Here is an 18,982-nt window from a genome sequence, read left to right as displayed (position 1 = left end):
ACCTACTTTACCTGGTTATTGTGAGGATTAAGAAGAGACCCGAGAAAGCGCTTTACACACTATCAAGCGGGATATCCAAGTGACAAGTTACTAATTACACGTCCCACAGCACCTGATCCACCGTGAAGCATGGGTAAATGCTGGCTGGACGGTTTTATGTTTTGCCTATTCCTTTCAATCTTCCAATCCCAAACTAATCTCGGCGCGGCTTGGAGCCAAAACCACAAATCTTAGAGCCGCAGCCGGACGAGGGCGTGCGCGGAGTCCCGGCAGGGCGCACGGAACGACAGGGTTCTTCGAAACCCAGGGCCCCTGGCTGGAGTCCCTGGAGGTCTCGCCGGTCTGGGGGCTGCACAAAGAGAACTTCTGGTCCAGCCAGGTATTCCTCGGCGGGAGCGTAACCCTGGCCCTCACCGTCCCAGTTCTAGCTTCACGGTACGTGCCCAAGCCCCGCCCACAGCCTCAGGTAGGCCATCCGCTCCAGCCAATCCGCAAGAAGCCTGGGTGGGGGAGGCGGTGCTTCCAGACCGGAAGTGACGTAAGGTGGTTGGCTGGCTGCGGTGTCAGCCGAAGCTCTCCGCCGCGGCTGAGACTGTTGAGGGGAAAATGGCTCGGACCGTGGCGGCTGCAGCGGCTCGGGTTGTGGTGGAGGCGGAGGCTCAGGCAGCTTGAGGTGAGGAGAAGTCGGTGCAGCTAGGGCCGGCACCCGGGACCCAGCTTTGCGAGGGCAGAGAGAGATCTCGGAGATCCGGATGGGAGGGTCCCTTGCCGCGGCCCCCTAGCCCCTCCGGTGCCCGTCTCTGACCCTCCATCCCTTACTCTTGGCGCTGCTTCAGTGGGACTTACCTCCCTTCGGGCTTGCTTCCACTTAGGCCGTTGTCTACTGCCCAGCGGAATGTGCGAGAGGCCCGCGCCCCCACCAGGCCCCTCCTCTCGGGAGCAGTGGTGCACTTGGGAGTTAGTTTTGTCCCGACGCGGGAGGGAAGGCTACCCCGTTGTCCCTCGGGACGTGGCTGGAGCCGCAGTGGCCGGTCCTATTCTCTTGTCAAGTTGTTAGATTCTGGCGAGTGTGTCTTTTATACTTCTCAGTTACGGCCTCTTCTTTCGCCTCCTATCCTGTCTCCGACTTCGGGGGCTAGTGATTCTTTTTTTCTCTCCCTTCCCCCTAGTTGTCTTTTTGCCGCGAATCCACTTGCTTTGGGAAGGCAGTATTATTTCAGTGTGTACTTAGCGCATCATCTTTCTGGGAGGGCAGTCAGATTCAAAATATTTGCTCAACTCTTCCTGAATGACGGAGGAACAATAAATAATGGAAGGAAAAAGCACTTTTTTTTTTTTTTCACTAAATGGCTTGGCTTTAAGAACGAGATTTTCCAGCAGTGGAATTGTTTTTCGGGGAGAGCAGGGATTGAGGAGGGAAATGAGGAAGGAGAAAACTGAGGAGGAAAGTTTGGAGATCAAGAACGTGGAAGAGATAGCCTGTGGTAGTTCTTTCCCTGTATTAGCCTGATAGAAGTTGAGGTTGTAATTATACTTTTATTTTGAACGGTGGGCGTTTAAATTGAGTGAAACAAAGGAGGCCTTCCTCTTTGAAGAAGATTACCTACTAAAGAGGCACCCTAAAATCTTTCCAGGTGGGTGTGAGGTAGGAAAGCGCCGTTGGGAAAGTTGTTTGATAAATTAGAGCCTGAAAGCCACAGATTAGAAGAGATGCGGAAGAGAAAGGTATTCTCAGAGCAGTGATGAAGACATATTACCAAGGGGGAAGACCGCACAGAGATCCAGGAGACTCTGTGACTCCGGAGAGACTTTGTACCTTTGCCTCCCTGACTTGTGGTTCAAGTATCCACAGGAGACTCCTGTAGCAGCTCTGCCATATTCCGGGGCTGATGCTCTTACAAGAAAAGTAATCACTGTAGCAAATTAGACTGAAGTACCTTAGCTAAGGTATGTAAACTTGAAGACGTCTGCTCTTTAATATTAAGACAATCTTTCAGAGTACTGAAAAACATTATATGAGAATAGAAAGATTTTATTATCTGTTAATCAAATTTAGTATTTTTATATAGGAACAAAGTACGTATAGGGCTTCTTCCACAAGTAGGTTTGGTTAAATTTACTGATTCTAAAGCAAACTTTTTTTCTTATGAAAATCTTCATTGCTATTTGTGTTTCTATGCATATTGCTTGCAGTTTTGCTTGTAAGCAGTGCATTTTAATGTTTTTATCCACCAGTTTTACACCTTTTTCCGGTTTGTGGGTTATAAAAATTGGCATGCTTGCATTTAGGAATTTTAGAAACTGCTATAACTTTTCTATAATTAGCTGTGTATTAAGTATATCATTCTTTTTCTGTTTCTGCCTTCTGCCATGAATGGTCCAAAAATTTTCAGTTGAAGATTGCTGCATCAGTTTACTTGCTCAGGAATCTTTCTTTGATCTAGCACAATGTTTTGCACTTAGTAAGCACATTCAATAAGTGAATTTATACCTAAAAAGAGCATTGAATTTCTCAAGAGCTCAGAGTCCTATGTTCTTATCAGGACATCAGACCAAACTTTTCAGAGCAGCAGTAGTGCAGAACATTTGTTCTTAAAAAAATGCTTTGTAACTTGTCTTTCTTTGATAACATGAATTATCTATTTTATTACATTTGCCATGTTACCAAAATAAGCTCAGGTAAATGATAAAAGGTGAATGTTCTTGTGCAGTGCATTCACATAGTACGTGATTTGATTTAATCGTTGTATCTTTGTAGTGCTCTTAAATACCTCAAAAATTAACCCTCTAAAAGATCTTAAAGCCGCATGTTGCATGCATTGCTTTCCTTAGTTCTTTAATTCAGCAGATATTTATTTTTGCCTGCAAGGGTGCCTGATACTGCAAGGGTTCCAGGAATAGAAAAATGAGTGAGACAGTGGTTGCCCTCAAGACATTCTCTAGTCAATGCGGGAGGCAAACACATAAATTTTAATAGTATGGTTATAAGGGCAGTGGATTCAAAGTAGTAAAAAGGGTGTGATCACCTGGGCTGGGAAACAGAAAGAGCATGGTTGAGTCTTTATGAGGAAGATGATGTTTAAATTGAATCTTAAAAGATGAATACCCTTGTATTAATGAGGGCAAGATAAAGTGAAGAGGTTCTAGACCCTGTTATACTACCAAGCAGTGAGATATTGAACAAGCTGCTTAATAAGTCTAAAATCCATTTCTTTGTTCGAGATTTGACTATATCTAAAGCTGTGCTGTCCAGTAGAAATATGTGAACCACAACTGAGAGCCACATATGTAAGAGATTTCACGTTATTTTAGCTCATACTAAGTCTTTGAATCTGGTGTGTATTTTACACTTAAAGCACATCTCAATTCAGACTGGCCACATTTCAAGTACTCAATGGCTGTGTGGCTAGTGACTACTGTATTGGACAGTGGAGATTCAGAGCATGAAGATTCTGCTATTCTGTCCTGGGTTCCTGCTTGAAAAGGAAAAGCAGCTCCTATGAGAAGTGTGCCAGTAGTGATTTATAATTTCTAATCATTTTGATAGTATTCACAAATGATGCTCTTTTTTTTTTCATTGTTGTGCTTTAAGTGAAAATTTACAATTCAAGTTAGTCTCTCATACAAAAATTATATATACATTGTTTTGTGACCCTAGTTGCTCTCCCTATACTGTGACAGCATACTCTTCCTTTCCACCCCGGATTTCCCATGTCACAAATGATGCTCTTTTGATTGGAATTATAGTTATACTTGGAAATGATATTACTGTAGAATATCATTAAGGTTGTTCATAGGATTATGGTTGGGACTAGTTTCTTTGCCTCTGTGGTAGAGTCATATTTTTAATATCTTTCTTTTGTGCACCTGTGTATCCTTTGTGGGTCCTTGGTGGCATGTGGTTAAGAGCTGGGCTGCTAACCAAAGGGCAGCAGTTCAAATCCACCAGCTGCTCCTTGGAAACACTATAGGACAGTTCTCCTCTGTCCCATAGGGTTGCTGTGAGTTGAAATGGACTCGACGGCAGCGGGTTTGGTTTATGGGTATCCTTTGTATCCCTCCTTTTCTTTGCAGTCTGTTATTTGTAACATGTGGATTGACAACACAATAGGAGAGTACACAAGCATATTTTAGGCAATTAAAAAGGATTTCTTAAAATTTTAAATGAGCTGTTTGGGTACAAGAACTAATTGGATTTTTAAACACCCTTGTTTTTAATAAAATTGAAGACAGTTATAGCTGGCTTACCAGCAAGTATTTGTCTTTTAACTTTGAGAATGCATAGCTATACCATATAATTAACATCGCTACTGTTGATATAAGGCTTCCTGTTACTCTGATAGTTCAAGTGCTACATTATTGATATGAATTAATAATGTGCAATGCTGCCTCACTTAATTTGCTGTGCATTGAGTTTGGTTTAAAAAAAAACCAAAACACTAGAAGCTTATTTTAGGCAAGGTAATTGACTAACCATACCTTACATTTGTATTGATTGATGATTACAGTTTACCTAATGCTTTTATTTTTCCCCCTAGCCCTTATTACTTGTGAAGTAAATAGGGCAAGTATTATTCTCATTTTCTTGAAGAGGAAAATGAGGCCCAGAGAGGTTATGACTTATTTAGCATAACAACATTAGAGGCAGTTCTTGAACCCTTATGATGCTAAGCCTAGTGTTCTTTTCATTGCATTTCTTCATATGGTATTTGAGTGTTTAGATACATGGCACTTACCAGGTTTTTGGAGTGTGTGTTCAATAATAAGTATGTCCTGCCTTTGAGGAGTTTACATTAGGAAAGACCAACTACAATTCATATAGAAGAAAGTAGTTATTTTTAAAAATACCAATGGGAAAGAAAAAAAATGTAAGAATAGTGTAGTTACATTGCAAATAGGTGCGTTATTTAGGCAAGATTTTTTATTTTTGAGTAAAGAGTTTAGTTCTTAAACTATAGGAAGAAGGTGATCAGGTATCAAGGACAGAGTTGTTTCAGTGCACAAGGAAAAACTTAGATAAGGGAACTTGAAGTGTAAGTTCAAGGAACGATTTGTAAGGCATATTTGAAATGATGAGGATAGGATCCTATCCTGTTGCCGTCAAGTCAGTTCTGACTTATGGCAACTTATGGGATCGAGTAGAGCTGCCCCATAGGGTGTCCAAGGCTGTAATCTTTATGGAAGCAGACTGCCACATCTGTCTCCCATGGAGCGGCTGGTGGGTTCAAACCACTGACATTTCTGTTAGTGGCCAAGTGCTTAACCACTGCACCACCAGGGCTTCCTGAGGATAGGAATGTGTGAAATAAAGAGATGAGAATAAGTAGGTATCTGCAATAAAGAGAGTTTAGAGGCCAGTGGTCAGACATTTTATATTATTTGCATGAATTACGAGCTATTATCATAAGGCTGTGAATTCATTGTGACTTGAGTTGTGTGGTAGAGGACTGAAGGAGAGGTTGGTGGCAGTGACAGCAGTGTGACGTTAGTTCCTGTAGGGACTTGATAAAGAATTTGACTGAAAAGAGAAAGTAATGGGCAATGTTAAGAAAAAGAAAATAGGTTTTAAACTTTACCGTATGGGAAAATCCTAACTGAAATAAGTTTTTTTTTTTTAAAAAAGTATTTTCCCATAAAAATAAATTGACAGTTTACCTTCAGAAAGTACCAGTAAAAGCAGGAAGAAATTAAGGATTGTTAAAATTCTACTGTAGAAAGAGAGGAGAAAGCAAAGATAAAATCCTATTTGAAAATATAATGGAAGAGACTACATAGGGAAATCAATGCAAGTACTTACCTTGTGGTGAGATGGGAGATAAGAGCATGAATGTTGATGAGAAAGAGAGATACACTTAGGAAAATGACCTGTCTCATTAGGGAACAGGAAAATACCTTTTTAAGTGTTTTATTTGCTGTTTTGAGAATTATGCTAACCATATTATTCCCTCCCCCCAAGATAAGCTCTGAAGGAGGTCTAATTATACTTATAAACAAGACTATAGTGCTATATCAATAACTAAATTGATTATTTACTAAGTCTCTTTATATGTGTTCATATTGTAATCTATAACTGTTCTGACATCTCTTTACAGTTAATGTGTAAGTCTTTTTTAGAGTACAGTGCAAAGTTGGGAAAGGTACTCTCTGACTAGATCTCATAATGACATTTATCATACTGAAATTCTGCCTATATTTGAATGCATGATATGGTACTGTAATTGACACTACAGTTCAGGTTTTTTGTTTTTTTTTTAAGTCAAATTTATTGAAATATAATTTATGTGTAGTAAAACTCATCCTTTTTAGATGTACAGGTCTATGAATTAGAAGAAATAGTGACAGCTGTGTAACTGCCAAAACCACAATTAAGGTATGGAATATGTCCATCACCCCAAAAAGTTTCCTCATGCCTGTTTATAGTCAGACCCTTCCCTCCCACACCCTGACAACAGCTGATTTGTTCTTTTGTCCCTATAGTTTTGCCTTTCCCAGAATGTCATATAAATTGGCATCATACAGTATATAGTCTTTTTAAAAAATAAATTCAAATGTGTAAGCTTTTTTTTTATTGTGATAAAAATATATGTAACAAAACATTGGTCATATCAGCCTTTTCTATGTGTACATATCTATGACATTAATTACGTTCACCATGTTGTGCAGTCATCACAAATCTGTTTGCAAAGTTTTTCATCCTCCTTAACAGAAACTCAGTGCCCCTTAAGCAATAATTCCCCCTTCTCCCCTCCCAGCCACCCTTGGTAACCACATAAACTTTGGTCTCTATTCATGTGCCTATTCTAGATGTTTCATGTAAGTGAAATCATACAATGTTTGTCCTTTTGTATCTGACTTATTTCACTCAGCATGTTTTCAAGGTTCATCCATGTCTTAGCATGTATTAGAACTTGATTTCTCTTTATAGCTGAATAATACTCCATTGTATGGGCATACCATACTTTGTTTATCCATACATCTGTTGATGGGCATTTGGGTTTTTTTCTACCTTTTGACTATTGTGAATAGTGCTGCAATGAACATTGGTGTACAAGTATCTGTTTGAGTCCCTGCTTTCAAGTCTTTTGAGTATTTACCTAGGAATGAAATTGCTGGGTCGTGTGGTAGTTCTGTGTTTAACTTTTAGAGGAAAGTATGTAGTCTTTTGAGTCTGGCTTCCTTCACTTAGTATAATGCTTCTGAGACTCCATAAGCTGCCTGTTTTTTTAATGGTAGGAACATACTGATGGTTGTCCCAGTAACTGGGCAGATATAACATCATGTGTATTTTTTAATGTCTATTATATATATTAGGCATTTTATATAATTTTATTTAACTCTGACAACAGTATGTGATAGTATTATCTACACTTTACTGATGAGTAAAACCGAGGCAAAGGGAGATTAAGTACCTTGCTGAAGATCACACGGTTGATAAGAGGGAGGTCTGATATTTGAGCTCAGGTCTTTGTACTACATCATTCTTTCTCCTCTCTGATATCACTGTTTTACAATACCGTCAATTTCATGCAAATTTTATCCTGTAAAAACAAGATTTTGTTAGCCATAGAAATTGATGGACTTTGGGGGAAAGATTCCTGAAGTATTTATGGCCAGTTTTTCATTATTTCTTATTATTCCCTATTTTGGGTTTCTCAGTTGCAACTCAGTTTTATTTTTCCCAGCCATAAGCTGTATCGGAAATGCAGGCATATACTATAACATTTAGCACAAAAGCTTACTGTTATTTGTCATGTTGGAATTGGGGTAATGTCAAAGTATCTTTAATGATTCATGTCAAAAGAATGAACAGTGAAATGGTCCAAAGCTCAGTAGTTATCTTCACAAAGTAGTACTGCTGTTGGGATTCTGAGTTAGATTGAAAACTGCTTGGTCAGCAAATATCTTTCAACAGGAAACTCTCAATGTAACCATGCCCTCCTTCCTTGTCTCACTCCCAAACACATACAGCCATACATATATACAGACAGAAAGTTGTTCTGGATGGATGCCCTAGTTGTGAACCTCTTATGTGTAGAATGCTGCTCCTAAGGGCTGAAAGTAGAATACTCTTGACTGCTAGTGCTTCTTATCAGACTATAGTGTAGCCATAGCTTTTTGTCAGAATTAAGCACTTTATTGATGTGCCTGTAGTACTTAGGCAATGAGGCATTGGTAGTTCACTGGTAGAATTCTCGCCTTTCATACAGGAGACCCAGGTTCGATTCCTGACCACTATGCTCCATTCACGTCTGCCACCCGTCCGTCAGTGGAGATTTGCGTGATGCTGTGATGCTGAACAGGTTTCAGCGGAGCTTCGGAAGGACAGTCTGGTGATCTACTTCCAAAAATCTGCCGGTGAAAACCCTACAGTTCTCAACAGTCCGAACCATAACTGATTCGTGCAGGGCTGGGCAACGTTTTGTTCCGTTAGGCATGGGGTCACCGTTAGTCCAGGCTGAATCAGTGGCAGTTAACAACAATAGTACTTGGGCAAAGCATTATCATAAAAACTTCTGAAAAATCAGCCATTGAAAACCTTATGGAGCACAGGTCTACTCTGGCACACATTGGGTCACCGTAAGTCGGAATCGACTTAAGAGCAACTGCTTTGGATTATAGAAGTTAAAAAATGGAGCAGGAAACTGGGCTTGTTTCACCTATCTTGAGACTTGTGAAGATGCTATGGAAAACTCAGCTTTTCTCATGGCTCACTCTTTCTTACATCCAGGTGTGGGTCCAAATTTCATCTTATTCCAGACTACACTATCAAAAATAGTATTGTTGTTGTTAGGTGCCATCGATTCGGTTCCGATTCATAGCGATCCTGTGTACAAAGAATAAAACACTACCCGGTCCTGTGCCATCCTCAGAATCATTGCTGTGTTTGAGCTCATTGTTGTAGCTACTATGTCAGTCATTGAGAGTCTGCCTCTTTTTTGCCGACCCTCTACTTTACCAAGCATGATGTTCTTCTCCAGGGACCGATCCTTCTTACAGCATGTCCAAAGTACCTGAGATGAAGGCTCACTGTCCTCACTTCTAAGGATCATTCTGGCTGTGTTTCTTTCTTTTCTTTTTTAATCAAAAATAGTATACTCCCAACTAAATCATTCTCCATCACATTATTGGTTTTTTCCCTCTCCTATTTTATTTACTATCTAATTATCATTTTTGTTTACTTGTTTGAATTGAACTAGTTCTTAACGTTTCCACTGTTATCATCCTAGTCCAAGTCATTACTGGTTCTCTTCTAGCCAATTTCAGTTACCCGTTGCCTTAGTTATCTAGTGCTGCTATAATAGAAATACCATAAATGGGTAGCTTTAACAAACAGAAATTTATTTTCTCACAGTTTAGGAGGCCAGAAGTCCAAATTCAGGGTACGGGCTCTAGGGGAAGACTTTCTGTCTGCTCTGGAGGGAGTTTCTTGCCTCTACTGAGCCTCTGCTTCTGGGCGATCTTTGGGTGGCATGGCATCTCTCTTGCCCTATCTCTGCTTCTTTGGCTTGTTTGTTTAATATCTTTTTTATATCTCAAAAGAGATTGACTCAGGATACACCCTATACTAATTCTGTTTCATTAACATAACAAAGACAACCCATTCCAAAATGGGATTATAACCACAGGCATAAACCACCCCCATCCCCACCCCCCCGCAAAAAAAACCCCGATGCCATTGAGTCGATTCCCCCGAACTGCCCCATAGGGTTTCCAAGGAGCAGCTGGTGGATTCGAGCTGCCGACCTTTTGGTTAGCAGCTGAACTCTTAACAACTGCGCCACCAGGGCCCCAACTACAGGCATAGAGATTAGGAATTACAGTACATATTTTTGGGGGACAAAATTCAATCCATAACACCTGTTAATCATCTGCTGGTTTCCATTATTGCTCCCCTTATATCTGTTTTCCACAGAGCAAATGGGAATCTTTTCATAATATAAATCAGATCACATGAATGTCTTTGCTTAAAACACACCTTTTGCTTCCTATTACACCTAATAATTGAATATACCAGTGTTTTTTTTCTTCTTAGATATGTATTACATTAGTTATGAAAAGTTCATACTAGCAGCAAAAGAAAAAACAAATTTGACTTCGTCAGAATTAAAAACTTTTACACATCAAAGGACTTTATCCACAAAGTGAAGAGGCAGCCTACAGATTGGGAGAAAATTTTGGGGAACTATATGTCTAATAAGGGTTTAACATCCAGAATATATAAAGAACTCCTATAACTTAACAAAAAGACCATCCAATCAAAAAATGAGCAAAGGACTTCAGTAGACATTTTATCAGAGAAGATATGCAAATAGCCAGCAAGCACATGAAAGATGAAGTAAGTCATTAGTCAGTAGGGGAGTTACAAATCAAAACCACAGTGAGATGCCACTTCACCCCTACTTGAATGGCTATGGTAAAAAATAAAGAAAATAGCAGATGTTGACAAAGATGTCGAGAAATTGGAACCATCATCCACTGCAGGTGGGAATGCAAAATGGTACAGCCACTGTGGAGAACAGTTTAACAGTTAAACATAGATCTACCATATGACTTCAACAATCTCAATCCTAGGTCTAAACCCAAAAGAATTGAAAGCAGGAATGCAATCAGAAACTTGTACATCAGTATTTGTTGCAGCGCTGTACACAATAGCCAGAAGATGGGAACAACCTGAATGACGGTCAACAGATGAATGATAAACAAGATGTACATACATACGATGGAATTTTACTCTGCCAAAAAGAGAAATGAAGTCCTGATATGTGCTACATCAAGGATGAATCTTGAAAACATGCTGAGTGAGAAAAGTCAGTCACAAAAGGACGAGTATTGTATAATCCCACTTGTATGAAATAGGCAAATGTATAGAGACTGAAGTTTATTAGTGGTTTCTAGTAGTCGGAGGGAGGGCAGAAGAGGGAGTATTAGCTTGGGGGCATTGAATTTCTGTTAATGGTGGTAGAATAATTTGGAAACAGATGGTGATGGTTGTACAACATGATGAACGTAACCAATGTCACTAAATTCTACATGTAAAAAATGTTGAATTGGCAATTTAAAAAAAATTCATATTAATGAATGGAAATGTAAGAATTTTTTTTGAGACAGATTTTTGATTATTGAGCTTAGTGATTTAACTTATTCTTAATTTGTATCGAAAGGAGTTTCACTAGAAATCCACAAAGTAAAATTAAGTTAGGTTGAAATGAAGAAGTTTGATTGTGTCGTACTGTCAACCTAGAAATATAACTTTACACGTTTAACATATCTAAATTTCAGGAAAAGAATTAAATTCTATGAGTTAAATTTAGTATTATAGAAACTTGGAGATAGAAAGAGTCTTATCATCTGGTGTCTAACCACTTTATTTTCTTGAAGAAATTGATGCCCAAAGAGTTGAAGTACCTCATCCAAGTCCAAATAGCTAGTTAATAGTAGAGCTGGGGCAAGAACTCAGTATTTATTTATTTATTTGCTAGTTCAAAGCTTTTATCATTTGTTAGTGTATGATGCCTGTATCTAGCAGTTTTTTTTTTTTTTAAATTGAATTTCTATGAACACACTTAGATTTGAGAATGTTTTTCAGATGTAAGACTTAATTGAATAACAAAGCTGATTTCTCAGGAAATAATCTTCAGGGAATATCAGTTTCTAACTCCAGGGAAAAACTTTTACTTCAGGATTAGTTTGTACTGGACAAACTATGAAAACAGTTATTACATAATAGTTGACTGAATGTTTAAAGTCAGTAATATATTTGCTGTAAATGTTTGACTAGTGCTAAGGCTTAATAGATAATATTAAGTATCTTAATGACAATTCTGGAGATTCTTTGTGAATGATGGACCGGAAGCAATTATTGTTTCATGTATGTTAACCAAACCCGTTGCCGTTGAGTCGATTCCAACTCATAGCAACCCTGTAGGACAAAGTAGAACTGCCCCATAGGGTTTCCCAGGAACGGTGGGTGAATTCAAACTACCAGCCTTTTGGTTAGCAGCCATAGCTCTTAACCACTGCACCACCAGGACTCCATATATGTTAAAAGATTGTGTAAATATACTAGATGGAGATGAGTATAGTTAATATAACTTATTCAGATTGTTAACTAAAGTCTATAACTGATCTGATTTAGATTGATCCACAAGGTTGGCTCTAGTTTAGAGAATATAATTTTACTATACTAGCATTATCCCCTGAAGAGCAAGACTGTTGTATGTTAATATCTGGTTAGGCCTGAGTTTTTGGTTAATTACAGGGTCTCTATGAGTCAGAATTGACTCGATGGCAGGTTTGGGGTTTTGTTTTTTATCATTAGCTGAACCTAAAACTTTTATGGGAGTGTAAAGTTAAAACTTATCTCCCTGGTTTCTTTAGGAACAGACTATCTAGAACACACTGATTTGACCCTAAATCCATGAATATTACTAAGAACCGAAGCCATTTCTTTCAAGTATCCAGGCAAGCAGTCATTTGATCTATGTTACTCTGTGACTCCATTAGGATTCATTGTCCTAGTATCTATTTATTCTCCTTGGGCTTCACTGAGCTTTTTGAATTTGTGAGTTGATGTCTTTCTTGAGTTGTGGAAAGTACTTGGCCATTTTCTCTTCGAAGATTTCTTCTGACTCATTCTCTCTCTCTCGCCTCTCCTTCTGGGACTCCAGTTACATGTGGGTTACACCATTTGACATCGTTCCCCAGAATTCAGACATGCTGGTCTGTTCCCATGCCCTTTTTTTTTTCCTCTTTGTGTTTCAGTTTGGATATTTTTACTAATTTGTCTTCAGATTTATCATTTTTCTTCTGTTAAGCTCATCTAAATTCTTTATTTCTGATACATTTTTCATGTTTAGTATTTCTTTTTTTTTTTTAATAGTTTCCATCTCTCTGCTGAAATTCTCTACTTTTTCATGCATGTTGTCCACCTTTTCCACTAGATCATTTAGCATTTTTTATCACAATTATTTTAAAGTTCCTGTTTGATTATTTCAACATTTGGGCAATCTCTGGGGTAGCTTATTTTGATTGTTTCCTTTCCACCATGGGTCACATTTTCTTGCTTCTTTGTATGTCTCATAATCTTTGGATGCCAGACAATTTATATAAAACTGCAGTAGGGGCTGAAGTTTACTTATTGTTTATTTAATATTTACCTCCAAAATGCCCTTTCTTCTGTCAGGCCATGAAATTGACTCAGTCTGATCTGTAAGTAAGATCAATCTGGGCTTTGTTGTACTTAAGTTTGATTCAGTTCACCACTAGCTTTAAATATTTTGGGGTGGAATCAGGACTTTCTCTTCATCAGGACTTGAGATCTGAGTACTGACAGGATTCCAAACATCTCTCTGTTTTGCAGCCCAGCTGCCAGCTTTTTAGTTGCCTGGACATTCTTTTTATTGTCTATTCCTGCTTCCTGGCTTTCTGTGTCTCAGGAGATCTCTGCCTTGCTGCCCTTACTCCACCCTTTGGAGGGCAGCTGTCTTACGCTGTATGAAGGCCTGGAATGCCTTGGAGGGGTTTTTCTCTTGCCCTGTCCTCAGCCTTTGGTAGTTGAAAGCTTGAAGTGCCTTAGATAGATTTCTCTTAGATAGATTTCACCTTTTGAAGAGTGGCTGCCTTTTACTTAGGAGAGGCCTACATACTTCAAGGGGAATCTGTTTCAGCTCTTCTGCCCTGCCCCTGGCTTTCTGTGTGTTACCTCTGCACTTAGTGAAAACCTGTGGAAAAGAGCTAGTGGGTGGGTACAGACTTGTTCCATGCCTCAGAATTCTAATCTGTCATGCTAGTCCACATGTGGTCGTTAAAAGTTTGTTAAAAGTCTGGCTTGTTTCTCCTCATCTCTGTCTGTGGTGGATTTCTCCCACTCCTGCTCTGCCAAAGATAAAAGGAATTGATATTCAGCCACTGCTGTGGGCCTCTTCTCTCTTATAAAGCGTTTATCACTTTCTAGAGTTTAGTTCATTTAGTTCTTTTGTGTCCTGTGCTCTCTGCTATGTCTTAAAACTATAGTTTTGTAGCTTATTTAGCTTGTTTTTCATTGTTAGGGTGAAAGCAACAGTTTTGCCACTTTGTATATTCTAATCAAAAGTGAAAATCATTCCATTACGTATTTATTTATCACCTTTCTTTTGAAATAGGTAAAGCATGCAAATGATATAAAATTTTAAATCATACCACAGTTTAGATAGCAAAAAGTAAATTTGCTTCCTACCATTACCTACCCCCACTTCCCATTTTTAGGTGTTGACTACATACTTCCTTAACTTTATTACCTCAATTTCCTGAGGTATCTGTTCCTTTCCAAGTCAGACCCTTCCATCTGTGCTCCTGATTGTATCCTTTTCAGATATGTCCAATACCTGAGCTAGTGTTTATCTCCTGTCTCTTGTGCCTTTCAGTCTTTGTCCCCTGAATCCTTCCCTTCAGCCTACGGCATGCTGAAGGCCTTTCCCATTTTAAACAGCCTCCTATTCTATCAACCTGTCTCTTCTAGTCCCCTTTACTGCCAAAGAATTGAAAGCAGAATCTGCCTCTGTTACTTGTTAATTACTTACTTTTCTTTCAGTTTTCCATACTTCTCTAAATTGTCCTTTTAAAAATCACTAACAAGGGGCTGGAGAGAGTGAACGAGAAGTTACTGCTAATGAGTATAGAACTTCTTTCTGGAGTGATGAAGATGTTCTGAAATTTGATCATGATGGTGGTTTTACAAGTTTGTGAATATACTAAAAACCACTGGATTGTACACTTTGAAAGGGTGAATTTTATAGTAAGTGAGTTATACCTTAGTAAAGCTGTTATTATAAAAAATCACTAATGAGCTTCTAAATCTAGTTTGTTTTTTTTGTTTTTTCCCAGCCCTCTTTCTGTGTCATCTCCCTGTAGTTTTTGATAATACTGATGACTTTCTTCTCAGGACGCTGTGCCCTGGATTTGTCTGATACCAGTGTTCACACCTTTCTGTTATTTCCCTCTGACCTTCTTTTGTCTCCTGCTTAAATACTAGTGGCCCTCATGATTTCCTCCTTGTCTTTTTTAACTCAACACCTTGTCCCAGGGCGTCTCCCAGGGTACTCTCAACTACCTGCATGACTTCAAGTCTTCAGTTGTACATAGATATGCCTAAAGATTCATCTCTAGCTGAATTGCTCTGTTGAGCCCAAGGCTAGTACTTCTGATTTCCAACCAGATATGAACTGCATTTCCACAGGTACTTCAAAATATTAATGTGTTTTGGTTGGGGGCTAAAAAGGACTGTATGACTCTGAAGAACAATTCTGAGACTACACATGTATGATTTTCTTCTCTCAGAGAAATTGATGGCTTATAATTATGACACATTTAAGATGACTTTTAAATACTTTAACAGAAAATGAATGTAGTAAGAGCGGATTAAAACTCTGTTGTATCTCTTAAGTTAAAATTTTCACTTTGTGATTCATGTACTTAAATTAACAAAGTACTGAAGGCAATCTACAGTGAAGAATTGCTTCATAATCTGATCTGTATTAGATTTAAATTCATTTGTTCATTTAATAAATATTTGAATGAATGCTTACTTGTTCCAGGACTGTTCTTGTGTGCCGGGGATACAGCAGTGAACCAGACAAATACCTGCCTCATGGAATATTCAGTCTAGGGGGTAAAGATGGACAATAAACAAAATAAATAAGAAAATATTTAGCATATTAATTAAAAACAAAAAACAAAACCCATTGACATCAAGTCGATTCTGATTGACAATGACCCTATAAGACAGAGTAGAACTGCCCCACAGAGTTTCCAAGGCTGTAATCTTTTTTTTTTTTTTTTTTGAGTCATAGTGTAATTATTATTTTTGTTGTTGTTGTTGTAAAAAGAGCTTTTTTTAAAAATTGTACTTTAATGAAGGTTTACAGAGCAAATTAGTTTCTCATTAAGCAATTAATACACATAGTGTTTTGTAACAATGATTGCCGATACCATGACATGTCCACCCTCTCCCCTTCTCTACCTTGGGTTCCCCATTACCAGCTTTCCTGATCCCTACTGCCTTCTTGTCCTTGACCTTGGGTTGGTGTGCCAATTTAGCCTCCTTTTGTTTTATGGGCCTGTCTAATCTTTGGCTGAAGGATGAACCTCAGGAGGAACTTCAGTGCTGAGTTAAAAGGATGTCTGGGAGCCGTCTCTTGGAGTTTCTTCAGTCTCTGTCAGACCAGTAAGTCTGGTCCTTTTTTGTGAGTTAGAATTTGGTTCTACATTTTTCTCCAGCTCCAGACACCATCTAGTTGTGCTGGACTCAGTCTGGTGGAGGCTGTGCTAATGGTGGTCCATTAGTCCTCTGGACTAATCTTTCTGTTGTGTGTTTGGTTTTCTTCATTCTTCCTTGCCCCAGACAGGGTGGGACTAGTGGAGTATCTTAGATGGCCGCTCACAAGCTTTCTTTGTTTTGTTTATTGTTGTAGTTTAAGTGAAAGTTTACATTTCAGGTCAGTCTCTTATACAAAAATTTATATATACATTGTTATGTGACCCTAATTGCTCTCCCTATAGTGTGACAGCACATTCCTCCTTTCCACCCGATTTCCCATGTCGGTTCCAGCTCTTAACCCTCTTTGCCTTCTCGTCTCACCTCCGGACAGAAGCTGCCCATTTAGTCTCATATATCTATTTGAGCTAAGAAGCACACGCTTCACGAGTATCATTTTATGTCCCACAGTTCAGTCCAATCTTCGTCTGAAGAGTTGGCCTCAGGAATTGTTTTAATTTTGGGCTGATAGAGAATCCGGGAGCCATGCTTTCCGGGGTTCCTCCAGTCTCAGTCAAACCATTAAGTCTGGTCTTTCTACAGAATTTTGAGTTCTGCACCCCACCTTTCTGCTGCTCCATCAGGGACTGACTCTATTGTGTTCCCTGTCAGGGTAGTCATTGGTGGTAGTCAGGCACCATCTAGTTCTTCTGGCCTCAGGCTGATGAAGTCTCTAGTTTATGTGGCCCTTTCTGTCTCTTGGGCTAATACTTTCCTTGTGTCCTTGGTGTCCTTCATTCTCCTTTACTCCAGGTGCTTGGGACCAATGTTTGCATCTTACATGGCCACTTGCAAGCTTTCAAGACCCCAGACACCACTCACCAAAGTAGGATGCAGAACATTCTCTTAATAAACCTTGTTATGCCAGTTGACCTAGATGTCCCCTGAAAGCATGGTCCCCAGACCCCCACCCCTGCTACTCTATCCCTCCAAGTGTTTGATTGTATTCAGGAAACTTGTTAGCTTTGGTCTAGTCCATTGTGCTGACTTCCCCTGTACAGTGTGCTGTCCTTCCCTTCACCTAAGATAGTTCTTATCTGCTATTTAGTTAGTTAATGGCCCTCACCCTCCCTCCCCGCCCTCCTAACCATCAAAGAATGTTTTCTTCTGTGTTTAAACCTTTTCTTGAGTTCTTATAATAGTGGTCTCATACAATATTTGTCCATTTGCAACTGACTAAATTCCTTCAGCATAATGCTTTCCAGATTCCTTCATGTTATAAGATGTTTCATGGACTCATTGTTGTTCTTTATGGTTGTGTAGTGTTCCATTGTGTGAATATACCGTGATTGGTTTGTCCATTCGTCCGTTGATGGGCACCTAGGTTGTTTTCATCTTTTTGCTATCATGAACAGTGCTGCAATGAACATGCGTGTGCATATCTTCGTGTGACAGCTCTTATTTCTCTAGGATGTATTCCAAGGAGCAGGATTGGTGGATCGTATGGTACTTCTATTTCTAGCTTTTTAAGGAAGTACCAAATTGATTTCCATAGTGGTTGTAACATTTTACATTCCCACCAACACTGTATAAGTGTTCCAGTCTTCCCACAACCTCTCCAGCATTTATTATTTTGTGTTTTTTGGATTAATGCTAGCTAGCCTTGTTGGCATGAGATGGTATCTCATTGTAGTTTTGATGTGCATTTCTCTAATGGCTAATGATTGTGAGCATTTCTTCATGTATATGTTAACCACCTGAATGTCTTCTTTGTGAAGTGCCTGTTCATATCCTTTGCCCATTTTCTAATTGGGTTATTTGTCTTTTTGTTGTTGAGGTTTTGCAAAATCTTGTAGATTTTAAACATTAGGCATTGATCGGATTTATCGTAGCCAAATTTTTTTTCCCAGTCTGTAGGTTGTCTTTTGACTCTTTTGGTGAAGTCTTTTGATGAGCATAAGTGTTTGATTTTTAGGAGGTCCCGTTTATCTAGTCTCTCTTCTGGTGCTTGTGCATTGTTACTTATGGTTGATATTCTGTTTATGCCATGTATTAGGGCTACTAGCATTGTCCCTATTTGTTCTTCCATGATCTTTATCGTTTTTGATTTTACGTTTAGGTCTTTGATCCATTCTGAGTTAGTTTTTGTGCATGGTGTGAGGTATGGGTCTTATTTCAGTTTTTTGCAGATAGATATCCAGTTATGCCAGCACCATTTGTTAAAGAGACTGTTTTTTCCCCAATTAATGGACTTTGGGCCTTTGTCAGATATCAGCTGCTCATAGGTGGATGAATTTATGTCTGGATTCTCAGTTCTATTCCATTGGTCTATGTATCTGTTGTTGTACCAGTACCAGGCTGTTTTGACTACCATGGTGGTATAATAGGTTCTAAAATCAGGTAGTGTGAGGCCTCCCACTTTGTTTTTCTTCTTGAGTAATGTTTTACTTATCCGAGGCCTCTTCCCTTTCCATATGAAGTTGGTGATTTGTTTCTCCATCTCGTTAACGAATGCCGTTGGAATTTGGATTGGGATTGCATTGTATCTGTAGATCACTTTGGGTAGAACTGACATTTTCACAATGTTGAGCTATCTGTGAGCAAGGTATGTTTTTCCACTTATGCAGGCCTCTTTTGGTTTCTTGCAGTAATGTTTTGTAGTTTTCATTGTATAGGTCTTTTACATCTCTGGTTAGATTTATTCCTAAGTATTTTATCTTCCTGGGCACTATTGTAAATGGTATTGATTTG

General features: G+C 39.0%; 1 protein-coding gene across 4 annotated transcripts in view; it reads left to right on the top strand.

Moving 5' to 3' along the window:
• The first annotated feature begins 535 nt into the window (after positions 1-535).
• Positions 536-18,982, top strand: part of PIK3C2A (phosphatidylinositol-4-phosphate 3-kinase catalytic subunit type 2 alpha) — a 129,171-nt gene continuing 110,724 nt past the window's right edge. For all 4 annotated transcript variants that reach the window (XM_023737569.1, XM_004369680.2, XM_023737570.1 and 1 more), the window contains exon 1: positions 536-673. The gene's annotated coding sequence lies outside the window, so the exon portion shown is untranslated. The remainder of the gene's footprint in view (positions 674-18,982) is intronic.

This window comes from Trichechus manatus, unplaced genomic scaffold (assembly GCF_000243295.1).
Source record: "Trichechus manatus latirostris isolate Lorelei unplaced genomic scaffold, TriManLat1.0 scaffold00006, whole genome shotgun sequence".
Classification (NCBI taxonomy): domain Eukaryota; kingdom Metazoa; phylum Chordata; class Mammalia; order Sirenia; family Trichechidae; genus Trichechus; species Trichechus manatus.
Note: the sequence above shows the minus strand (reverse complement) of the source record. Positions and strands in the feature narration are given on the sequence as shown.